We start from the raw sequence: 12,717 nt of genomic DNA, 5'->3' as shown, positions 1-12,717 counted from the left end.
TACAAACAGCTTAGCCAAAATCTTTGTAGTCAGGATATTCTGACATGGAATAAAGTGGGCTTGCTTAGAAAACAGGTTGGTGACTACCCAGATGACAGTGTTTCCCATACTTTCAGGCAGCTCAACAATAAAATCCATAGATATCTTTCTCCAGGGTGCTGAAGGGCTCACTACCGGCTGCAAGAGGCCAGGCGTCTTTCCCTGCCTATGTTTAGTGGCAGCACAAGTAGGGCAGCTAGCCACATAACTTTCAATGTCCTTTTTCAATGAAGGCAACCAAAATTGCCTCTTGAGGGAGTGAAAAGTCTTTACAAACCCAAAGTGTCCTGCCACTTTTGAATCGTGACAGGCCTGCATGATTCTCAGTCTCTGATTTGCAGGCACATACAGCTTTTCTCCAACCCAAACTAACCCATCTTGGACTGAACAGAGATTTTTATGGTTGTTGAACCACTCATCTTTCTCCAGTGCCTTCCTGAATTTCTCGACCACCACATTATCCAGGGAAGGGGTTTTCTTTGTCTGTGCTCTTATAATGGCTGGGGCAGCCAATTGCTGTGGGGAAAGTAGAGGTTTAACTGCCTTCATGCTATTATATTGTGACATTTGTGACAAAGCATCTGCTAGGAAGTTTCCCCCCCCCCATCAGGTAGTGGATTGAAAAATTAAAATGATGGAAGTGCTGGGCCCAGCACACTTGTTTAGGGGAAAACCTCCTGGGGTTTTTCAAATCTTCCAGGTTTTTATGATCAGTCCAGACCTGTAAAGGAAATTAGCTTCTTTCTAAGAAATGCCTCCAGGTCAAAAGGGCCCATCACACTGTGTATGCTTCCTTTTCCCAAGCAGCCCACAAATGTTCAGTCTGACAACTTTTTGGATTGTAAGCACAGGGCTGTAGCTCGCCCTGTTGATTTTTCTGCAATAACACTGCCCCCAATGCCACATCTCTAGCATCTGCCTGGATCACAAAGAGCTTTTCTGGGTCTGGGTGTTTCAGCACCAGTTCCATGGAAAAAAGTCTCTTAAGTTTCTTGAAAGCTGCCTGACACTCAGAAGTCCATTTTAGTGGTTGGCCAGGCTTTGGTTTACTACCTCCCCTAGTTTACAATAAGTTTGTGATAGAGAAAGCGATCTGAGCAAATACGGAATAAATTGCCTGTAAAAATTGGCAAACCCCCTCTGGTGGAGGGAGGAGTCTATTCCTTGACAGCCTGCATCTTCTCTGGGTCCATCTCTACCCCTTCATGGGAAATGCAGTAGCCCAGATAGTCAATTTGGTCCTTATGGAATCCATATTTTGAAAGCTTGGCATACAGTTTAGCAGCTCGGAGATTTTTCAAGACTGCTCTGACCAATTTCACATGTTCTGCCTTAGTCTCAGTGTAAATCAGGATGTCATCCAAATACAGTACAACCACCTTATACAGGACCTTATTGATCAGTTGCATGAACACAGCAGGGGCTCCCTGTAGCCCAAAAGGGAGCACCCTGAACTGGAAGCAACCTAAAAGGCAATTGAAAGCAGTCTTCTATTCATCTCCCTCCTTAATCCTGATGTGATAATAGGCTTCTTGCAGGTCTAGCTTAGAAAAATTCTCTTCATACTTGAAGCAGATGTTCGAAAGCAGCTGGGTTGCAGAGGCTCTGCCAGATTCTCCCTTTCTCTCAGGCTGGTTATCTCCCTGGTTTCACAGGACAGTACAGGTTTCGAGTCTGGTCAATCTCCATCTCTTTGGCCAGAAGACACCATTCGTAGAGATGAGCAGGTGCCCCATGCACCACACAGGCATTGTACAAGTCGTCATTCAGCCCATCTGGAATGGTCTCTACCATTTCTGTGGCATCTACAAACACCCTGTCATCTCTGCTATCACCGCTTCTCCTCTGCTACCAGTGTCCTTGGTTAATTCTTCCCCCTTCTCTGGGCAGCTCAAGGACTTGGCTTTTAGGTCCTCAAAAGCTTCCACCATGTAATGCATGGTTCACTTCAGGATCTCCTCCACTGTGTCCACTTGCAGGTCCAGATCTTCCTCACTGGATGGCGGTCCTCTCTTTTTCTTATTTTCCCCCCCTCGGGTGAGGGTCACTTTCTGGGATCTTTCCTCTCAGTCCTCTTTTTCCCCAACCCCAAGTGATCATCTCAGTCTTGAGGCTTCTTCTAGGGCAGCGGCTTCCTCCACCCAGGCAGAGGTGCCTTTTTTGGAATAAATCCAAATGGCTGCCTCACTGCAGTCTTCAGTTCCAATGTCTCCCGTTTCGCTGCCATGCAAAGACATGCTGTGCATGGCCCCCCTCGGTATGGCAGATGCCTCTCCAGGTTGGGCACTACTGCAGACCTTGATTTATGTAAGGACTAGCCTCAGCTAGGTCCCAAGAAAGCAGAACTCTTGAAACAGGCATTGTCTCAAAAGGAACTTTTTATTGACAGTTGGCAAGAGAGCAAAGCAAGGTCTGAGATTTGGTATGTAAAGGATTACATCAAAAAGGCAATTCACACTCCCTTCAGTGTCCAACTGTCTGGTTGAAATCCAGCCAATCCACAGGTGCCACCGCGTTATGAGAAGCTGGAGATAAGGGTCCCAGGCTCTGTTGTCTGGAGATAAGGCAGATATTTTCAGTTCACATTCCTCTCGCCAAGAGGGAAGGCATCTTGCACAGAGTTGGACAAAGCAGATAATTGCCCTGCAAGCACCCTCCCCCATTAATATGGCAGGCCCCAAAAATACATAGGCAAAAGCAAGAAAGGGAAAGGGAAAAATTAAAGGCAAATATAATTGAGGGGCTCTGACCGTGTCCTTCAATCATATGATCTTCTATCCTTCTCCTTTGATGCGATGGCATTGATTGGATTCCTTGCTGAAAACTGATACTATGTTCCCATAATGAATTGAAGTCTCTTGAAAAAGAATGCTTCCCTTCAGAAGCATTTTTTACAACTGACTGTTAATCTTTATCCTTTAGATAAAAGCTGGATAAATTGCAGAACTGTTTTCTCAGATTGTAAGTAACAGTTCAGTTGGAACCTGTACTGTTTTTTCTGAAATATTTTGAACTATGTCTGTGCAGTGTTTGCTCTTAAAGCATACACAGAATGTCAGCACAGCAGGGGGCTGGACAGCTCCAGGCTATAACCGCTTTTGGCGGGAAAACCTGAATAGAGCAAGTCGTTGACAGCCCCAGGGCATGGTCAGCTCTGGCGGGAAGCCAGGGTTTAAATCCATTGGCCACCTGCACTGGCGGGAAGCCCAGGTTTGAATCTATTGGTCGTGATTCACCTGGGCAGGTATAAAGAGACGCCAGCTTCATTCCTGATCCAATAAAGAAGTACTACCCAGCTCAGGTGTCCGTCTCTCTGTGCGACCACGCGACATTGCAGTCTGCACTAACAGTTGATTATTTGAGTATGAAGTTAATTGTAAAAAAATCTTACATAAGAGTGGAGAATTTGAATTTGCATGGGCGGAATTATTGTTCAATAGTTCTACCTAATGAAGTATTGTAAAAATTTGTAGTAAATTCATTTTATGCCAGTGATGCATGTTTTATTTATTTATTTATTTATTTATTTATTTATTTATTTATTTATTTTAATTCCATTTATATCCCGCCCTTCTCCGAAGACTCAGGGCGGCTTACAAGCTTAGCAGTAGCCTTCATTCTATGTATATGCCTGCTTATTAGGGCTTTCACACACACCCCAAGCGGCATTATTACAAAGTCAGCTTAATTGCCCCCAACAATCTGGGTCCTCATTTTACCTACCTCGGAAGGATGGAAGGCTGAGTCAACCTTGAGCCTGGTGGGATTCGAACCTGCACTAATTGCAGGCAGCTGGTGTTACTTAAGGAGGCATTAGCCCACTGCTCCACCAAGGCTCTTTTATTCTGCTTTGTCTAATTTTTCAGTGAATTGTTTAAATAAATATCCATAAAATTGCAATTCTTCTTTGTAGCATCAACAATAATTTAGGGTATCTTTTATCAATTGTGTAAGAATAACTGTATTGGTAAACTATTAGAAACATACATGCGTATACAAAATTTCATTATAGGTTGAGTTTGTGACTTATCTTATGTAACCTCACAATTAATGGTAACTTTATTTCCAATGTCCAATGGAACTTTATTAGTTCCATTGGACATAGTGGATGTCACTTCTCAATAACTAGAGATTGAGTTGCAGATGCTCATAATTTTGAAGCTTGTTCTGAAGTGATTCAATCATATTTCTAAATTATTTAAGGTTTTGGAGTTTTTTTTAAAAAAATAAGATTGTTGATTTGGGTCAAATACTAGTTGCCATTAAATCAAGAAAATTTGATTGCATTTTATATTGATGGCCAAGCTTGTCTGGAAACAATAGAGTTTCCTAATCAGGTTTACTCAATTTGATTTGACTGGAAATATGCACCAAATTGATTTTGAAATATTATTTGAAATTCCAAACACTCTTAGTTGGGAAGCTATAAGCAGTATAGAATTACATTTTGAAAATTGGTTTGGTTGTTTTGTTTAAGCTGAAAAAAATACATATTATTTTATGGTACAATAAAATATGTAACTATGTAAAATAACATAGATCACATTCCACTTTAGCAAGCCAGTTGTCATGGTTCCGATAGATGAAACCAATTAAAAGAACTTCAAGGCAAGGATTTCTTCCTTAAAGAACATTTTATTCAGGAAACAAAGTATTGGCACTTACATAGTTGAACCCAAGACTAAAGATCCCTCCCCCTGATATAAAGTAACAAGTTGCAATTCCCACCCCAGATTAATCACCAATTAATCTAAAATCCTCCCCACTTTACTACCCACCAAAACTTTATCTAGAATTGACCTTGAAGCTCACCTAGCTGCAATTGTTCAGGCTAACTTAAAAAGCTCAAGCATTCCTCCCTCCCCCCTTCTACATCTGAGAACCACAAGCAACAGAAAAAGCACAAGTAAAGTAAAAGTAAAATGGCTGCAATTTCATAATTGTCACAGCGTTGACACCAAATTTGACTATGATGTTTACTTTCAAAGCTCCAAAAAGCTTAAGGCACAGAACATACATTATAGTGTCCATAGATTAAAACAATAGGAAGTCTCTTTATTTCTTCTATGGAAAATATAAATTTCTCAGAAATAAAATAAAATGTCTTTTAATATGATGGATTTCATTGAAAGTATGAAAAAAGGCTAGGATAGGTATCTTTCATTTGGACACTGAAAACATTCCCAATTCCGAAGTCTTCACTGGAGATTTATCTCCAGCAGAAAGGTTTCTGAACAATTCTAAACCATTGCTACTGTTTTAATAAATAACACATATAATAATAATAATAATAATAATAATAATAATAATAATAATAATAATAATAATAATAATAATAATAATAATAATAATAATAATAATAATAATTTTATTTGTATACCGCCCTTCTCCCGAAGGACTCAGGGCGGTGAACAGGGCAAACATATAAAAATGCAAAAGTACAAAAATTTAAAAAGGATTAAACAAGATGCCCAAATTTACAACAGTAGATTAAAATACATTAAAACGACAATAAAAACCCAAACCCATCACCCATCAGGCCAGGCCGGCTTGTTCGAACAAGTAAGTCTTCAGATCGCGTCGGAAGGAGCGAAGGTCGGGCGCCATCCGGAGCTCAACCGGCAAACGATTCCATAAATCTGGGGCGCCCACAGAGAAGGACCTCCCCCTGGGGGCCACCAGACGACATTCTCTGACCGGTGGCACCCTGAGGAGGCCCTCTCTGTGGGAGCGCACAGGGCAGAGGGAAGTTGACGCCGGCAGCAGGTGATCCCTAAGGTACTCCGGACCCATGCCATGTAGGGCTTTAAAGACCATTACCAGCACCTTGAATCTCACCCGGAAGACAACTGGGAGCCAATGCAGCTCACGGAGCAGAGGTGTAACATGGGAGTATCGGGAGACTCCCAACACAACTCTCGTGGCTGCATTCTGTACCAGTTGGAGCCTCCGAGTGGTCCTCAAGGGCAGTCCCATGTAGAGAGCATTGCAGTAGTCTAAACGAGAGGTCACGAGCACATGAGTGACCGTACGCAGGGCATCCCGGTCTAGATAGGGCCGCAACTGGCGCACCAGGTGAACCTGGGCGAAGGCCCCCCTAGTCACAGTTATTATGTGGTCTTCCAAAGAAAGCTGTGAATCTAGAAGGAATCCCAAGTTGCGAGCCCTATCGACGGGGGGTAATAACTCACCCCCCATAGAAAGAGATGGAATGTTCTGAATATCCCAAGATGCCGGTACGCACAGCCACTCAGTCTTGTCAGGGTTGAGTTGAAGCCTGTTCCTCCCCATCCAGACCCAAACCGTTTCCAGGCAACAGGACATCACGTCGAGGGCATCACTGGGGTGGTTTGGGGTCGAAATAAAAAGCTAACATATATGACTAACATTCAAATGTTTCTTGGATCCAGTCTTGAAATAAAAACTGCCAGAATTTCAAAGCAAAGTAATGCCTACTTAAATGCTACAGTGAAAAGGAATAAAGGGCTAGACAATCTAGTGTCTGGCACAAGCTTTACCTATATATCATCCTTGTAATTTATTTTATGATGACCTGAGCAGTGCCAGTACAATATTTCAGTGGCCCTCTCTAGGCGTTCTTTGATTACAAGTTGTCAGTCAGAACTAATTCAATTACAAGACAGTCCTGGGGTTACATCCACTTCATCTATGGCAAATATCTGCAATTGAACCACACATAAACCTATTAGAGCTGCTACTGTTGGGGGCAAAAAAAGGATTTTGCTGCCAAATATCCATGTCAATGGCTTAAGAAAACCAGTGCAAGCTGAGAACTACTTACCAGGCAATTAAACTGCCTAGCAACTGCAGAAAGCTTTTCTGACTGTTTCCCAATATCCACCAATTATTAGAGGAGTATTTGGTCATAATACAAAACCATTTTCTTAATACCAAGAGCTGTGCTTTTACACAGCTCTCTCTCACACACACGCATAAACAAACAAACACACGCAAAACACAAGCAAACGTGTTGGATTGTTGCCTTTTCCACTGATACCATTTCATATTTTAATACTGAATAAATTAAATTCAGCATCACTATAAAAAGAATTAAGTAACTTTATTTTTCTTGCCCATTTACTGAACACTAAAGGGTGAGATCTGAAGTTTAATTTCAGGAAGAAAAATTTGCTATTGCTAGTTATTTAGCATGCAACTAAACACCATCCACTTGTGCAATCCATAAGCCTCTTTTCTGTAGCTCTGAAATCCTACCTCATAATTGCTAAATGACAGCAACATTTCCTGTTATTTGGGGGAGAGTTGAGAAGTGAAGCATAAAATTTAAATAGATATACCGTATATACTTGAGTATAAGCCGACTCGAGTATAAGCCGAGACCCCCAATTTCACCCCCAAAAACTGGAAAAAGTTATTGACTCGAGTATAAGCCGATCCGCCGTTCTGCAAGCCTCTGCCGCCAGCAGAGGCTCGATCCGCCATTTTGCAAGCCTGAATACACAGGAATACCCTGTGTGGCCGCGGCTCGTCGGCAGGTCTCCGTTCCTCCTGCCGACCTTTGGGGAGGTTTGGGCGCCTCCCCAAACCTCCCCAAACCTCGGCAGGTCTCCGTTCCTCCTGCCGACCTTTGGGGAGGTTTGGGCGCCTCCCCAAACCTCCCCAAACCTCGGCAGGTCTCCGTTCCTCCTGCCGACCTTTGGGGAGGTTTGGGCGCCTCCCCAAACCTCGGCAGGTCTCCGTTCCTCCTGCCGACCTTTGGGGAGGTTTGGGCGCCTCCCCAAACCTCGGCAGGTCTCCGTTCCTCCTGCCGACCTTTGGGGAGGTTTGGGCGCCTCCCCAAACCTCCCCAAACCTCGGCAGGTCTCCGTTCCTCCTGCCGACCTTTGGGGAGGTTTGGGCGCCTCCCCAAACCTCCCCAAACCTCGGCAGGTCTCCGTTCCTCCGCGCAGACCTGCCGACCTTTGGGGAGGTTTGGGCGCCTCCCCAAACCTCGGCAGGTCTCCGTTCCTCCTGCCGACCTTTGGGGAGGTTTGGGCGCCTCCCCAAACCTCCCCAAACCTCGGCAGGTCTCCGTTCCTCCTGCCGACCTTTGGGGAGGTTTGGGCGCCTCCCCAAACCTCCCCAAACCTCTGCAGGTCTCCGTTCCTCCGCGCAGACCTGCCGACCTTTGGGGAGGTTTGGGCGCCTCCCCAAACCTCGGCAGGTCTCCGTTCCTCCGCGCAGACCTGCCGACCTTTGGGGAGGTTTGGGCGCCTCCCCAAACCTCCCCAAACCTCGGCAGGTCTCCGTTCCTGTTTGGGGAGGTTTGGGCGCCTCCCCAAACCTCCCCAAACCTCGGCAGGTCTCCGTTCCTCCGCGCAGACCTGCCAACGTTTGGGGAGGTTTGGGGAGGCGCCCAAACCTCCCCAAAGGTCGGCAGGAAGAACGGAGACCTGCCAAGGTTTGGGGAGGTTTGGGGAGGCGCCCAAACCTCCCCAAAGGTCGGCAGGAGGAACGGAGACCTGCCGAGGTTTGGGGACGTTTGGGGAGGCGCCCAAACCTCCCCAAAGGTCGGCAGGTCTGCGCGGAGGAACGGAGACCTGCCGAGGTTTGGGGAGGTTTGGGGAGGTGCCCAAACCTCCCCAAACAGGAACGGAGACCTGCCGAGGTTTGGGGACGTTTGGGGAGGCGCCCAAACCTCCCCAAAGGTCGGCAGGTCTGCGCGGAGGAACGGAGACCTGCCGAGGTTTGGGGAGGTTTGGGGAGGCGCCCAAACCTCCCCAAACAGGAACGGAGACCTGCCGAGGTTTGGGGACGTTTGGGGAGGCGCCCAAACCTCCCCAAAGGTCGGCAGGTCTGCGCGGAGGAACGGAGACCTGCCGAGGTTTGGGGAGGTTTGGGGAGGCGCCCAAACCTCCCCAAACAGGAACGGAGACCTGCCGAGGTTTGGGGACGTTTGGGGAGGCGCCCAAACCTCCCCAAAGGTCGGCAGGTCTGCGCGGAGGAACGGAGACCTGCCGAGGTTTGGGGAGGTTTGGGGAGGCGCCCAAACCTCCCCAAACAGGAACGGAGACCTGCCGAGGTTTGGGGACGTTTGGGGAGGCGCCCAAACCTCCCCAAAGGTCGGCAGGTCTGCGCGGAGGAACGGAGACCTGCCGAGGTTTGGGGAGGTTTGGGGAGGCGCCCAAACCTCCCCAAACAGGAACGGAGACCTGCCGAGGTTTGGGGAGGTTTGGGGAGGCGCCCAAACCTCCCCAAAGGTCGGCAGGTCTGCGCGGAGGAACGGAGACCTGCCGAGGTTTGGGGAGGTTTGGGGAGGCGCCCAAACCTCTCCAAACAGGAACGGAGACCTGCCGAGGTTTGGGGACGTTTGGGGAGGCGCCCAAACCTCCCCAAAGGTCGGCAGGTCTGCGCGGAGGAACGGAGACCTGCCGAGGTTTGGGGAGGCACCCAAACCTCCCCAAACAGGAACGGAGACCTGCCGAGGTTTGGGGAGGTTTGGGGAGGCGCCCAAACCTCCCCAAACGTCGGCAGGTCTGCACGGAGGAACGGAGACCTGCCGAGGTTTGGGGAGGTTTGGGGAGGCGCCCAAACCTCCCCAAACAGGAACGGAGACCTGCCGAGGTTTGGGGACGTTTGGGGAGGCGCCCAAACCTCCCCAAACGTCGGCAGGTCTGCGCGGAGGAACGGAGACCTGCCGAGGTTTGGGGAGGTTTGGGGAGGCGCCCAAACCTCCCCAAACAGGAACGGAGACCTGCCGAGGTTTGGGGACGTTTGGGGAGGCGCCCAAACCTCCCCAAAGGTCGGCAGGTCTGCGCGGAGGAACGGAGACCTGCCGAGGTTTGGGGAGGCGCCCAAACCTCCCCAAACAGGAACGGAGACCTGCCGAGGTTTGGGGAGGTTTGGGGAGGCGCCCAAACCTCCCCAAACGTCGGCAGGTCTGCGCGGAGGAACGGAGACCTGCCGAGGTTTGGGGAGGTTTGGGGAGGCGCCCAAACCTCCCCAAACAGGAACGGAGACCTGCCGAGGTTTGGGGACGTTTGGGGAGGCGCCCAAACCTCCCCAAAGGTCGGCAGGTCTGCGCGGAGGAACGGAGACCTGCCGAGGTTTGGGGAGGTTTGGGGAGGCGCCCAAACCTCCCCAAACAGGAACGGAGACCTGCCGAGGTTTGGGGAGGTTTGGGGAGGCGCCCAAACCTCCCCAAAGGTCGGCAGGAGGAACGGAGACCTGCCGAGGTTTGGGGAGGTTTGGGGAGGCGCCCAAACCTCCCCAAAGGTCGGCAGGAGGAACGGAGACCTGCCGAGGTTTGGGGAGGTTTGGGGAGGCGCCCAAACCTCCCCAAACGTCGGCAGGTCTGCGCGGAGGAACGGAGACCTGCCGAGGTTTGGGGAGGCGCCCAAACCTCCCCAAACGTCGGCAAGTCTCCGTTCCTCCGCGCCCTGCCTGCCTGCTTCTTTCCGCTGCGGAAAGAAGCAGGCAGGCAAGGCGCGGAGTTTGGGGAGGTGCGCGCGCACCTCCCCAAACCTCCCCAAACTTCGGCAGGTCTCGGACGGCGGTGGCTTGGGAGAGGTGCGGGCGATCCCGGAAGCACCAAAGCCTCGGCCGCGCACAAGTCCTCGGTAAGTTTTTTTGTTGACTGGAGTATAAGCCGAAGTGGAATTTTTCAGCCCAAAAAGTGGGCTGAAAAATTCGGCTTATACTCAAGTATATACGGTATTTCAATTAAAAAATAAAGAATCATATTCAAAGCATCCACTTAAAACTCATTTTCTTGTGAGTGATATGGTTCTTCTCACTTTGCTTCTCAGAGCAATGTTGAATGTGCTCTTTTTTATTACAAAATTGTCAGCTCTTGCCTTAACACAGAGATTTGCTCTGTAGAAGTTACCTTTAGCCAATATGCATATATCAGCCTATGATTTTTTCAGTCATATATGTGTGTGTGTGTATATATATATATGTATGTATGTATGAATGTATGTATGTATGTATGTATGTATGTATGTCTTGGCATATTCGGGTCTTTTCCTGTGTAAGATTGAGAGTGTCTTGGCAATGTTTCAACAAGATCCCACTCGTCATCTTCAGGCTGGTGTCTTCGGCTTTGCGCGCACAAGCACGAAGCCAAAGACACCAGCCTGAAGATGATGAGTGGGACCTCATCGAAACGTCGCCAAGACACTCTCAATTTTACACAGGAAAAGACCCGAATACGCCAAGACCTACATACCTGTACCCGTGAAAATCTACGAAAACAAATATATATATAAGTGTTTGTTAAGTCTTTGTTAGCAATCCAAAAAAATTACACACATATATATGTATGTATGTATAATTTTGCAGCATATTTCACTCAACAGAAAAGATTACTGAATAAAGCATATTAAGAGATCAAAATGGCATATCTTTGTTACAGCTGTAAATCCTAGATTCAAAGATATCATTTCAATTGCTTTCTCAAGAGGTAAGTGTAAGATTCTAATGGCTTAGATTGTCAACTACATGTCAGAGAGTATTAATGAAGAAAGGAAGATGAAAAGAAGCAACTTCACTCAGGTGAATCAACAAATAAGTACAGAAACAGAGAGGAAAACTGCAGGAAATATTGTAAGGATTAAGAACCACAAACCTACTAAATTTTAAGCAACTCTTCTCTACCACAAAATAAAAAGAGAGATGAAGTTAAAAATGAAGTACAAAGGGAAAACCTTGTTTAGTTTCACCTAGACTCAGTAGAAAAATTTGCTTATTAATATTTTTCATAAAACAACCAAATTACTACCAGAGTACTACCAATTTTAGTTTTAGTTTAGCAAATGACACATTGAGTGTGCAAAATTACTTCCAGAACACGTTTAAATTATGCACAATACTTGTTTTTATTAAAAATGGGTTGGTGTTTTTTAATTTCTTTATTAAAAGTGTAGCTTCTTATTTTAAAAATCTTGAAGGGGTTTTGCAGAAATATATGATAAAAATAAAATAAATACAATAACAAATAATATGTCTTCAGAATAATTGGGTGTGTAGTTTAATAACTAAAGAAGATTAAGATAAAAATACACATTTTTAAAAATATCCAAAAATGTGTTGATTTTGGAAGTTGGTATATTGCAACAAAATTTGGTATGTCCCTTTTTGTTTGTTGCATTTCTTTTTTGCACAACCAATAAGACTGAGGTAATGAATAAGTTTGCATTATACTAATGTCATGGAAATATATAGGCCTTTAGTACAGGAGTGCTCAGACCAACCTGTAAACTGTATATAACAGTTTTATAGCAGTGAAAAGAGAACAGATTCTATGAATACTGGCCCACAAAGCTTTTGCCAAAATCATTTTGTTAATCTTTAACTTTCATAAGAGAGCTAATTTTGCTAAACAGTAATGATAGGGTATCTAAATGGAATAAAATGTATATATTTTACAAGTGATAAAGGAATATAATATTTGCTTGCTTCTGTTGTATTAAGTCTTTCAGGACTAACACTGGTTAAAATGTGTGCAATTAATGTGCATTTCTCAAACACTCTTTGCCTCAAAATTCTTCAAACACAGTTGTCCTACTTTTACTTTAGTAATTCAGCCAATTTAGTCAATGAAGCTATGAGTATATTTTCCTGATTGGTAGCATCATGGACCTTTGGTACAGCATCTTTCTGAAAGAATTATTTGAAAAACAAATAATCCGGCTGGCTGCTTAGTATAGAATGACT

This window comes from Vipera berus (assembly GCF_964194415.1).
Source record: "Vipera berus genome assembly, chromosome: 6".
Classification (NCBI taxonomy): Eukaryota; Metazoa; Chordata; class Lepidosauria; order Squamata; family Viperidae; genus Vipera; species Vipera berus.
The sequence above is the reverse complement of the archived record's forward strand: the minus strand, read 5'-3'. Positions refer to the sequence as shown.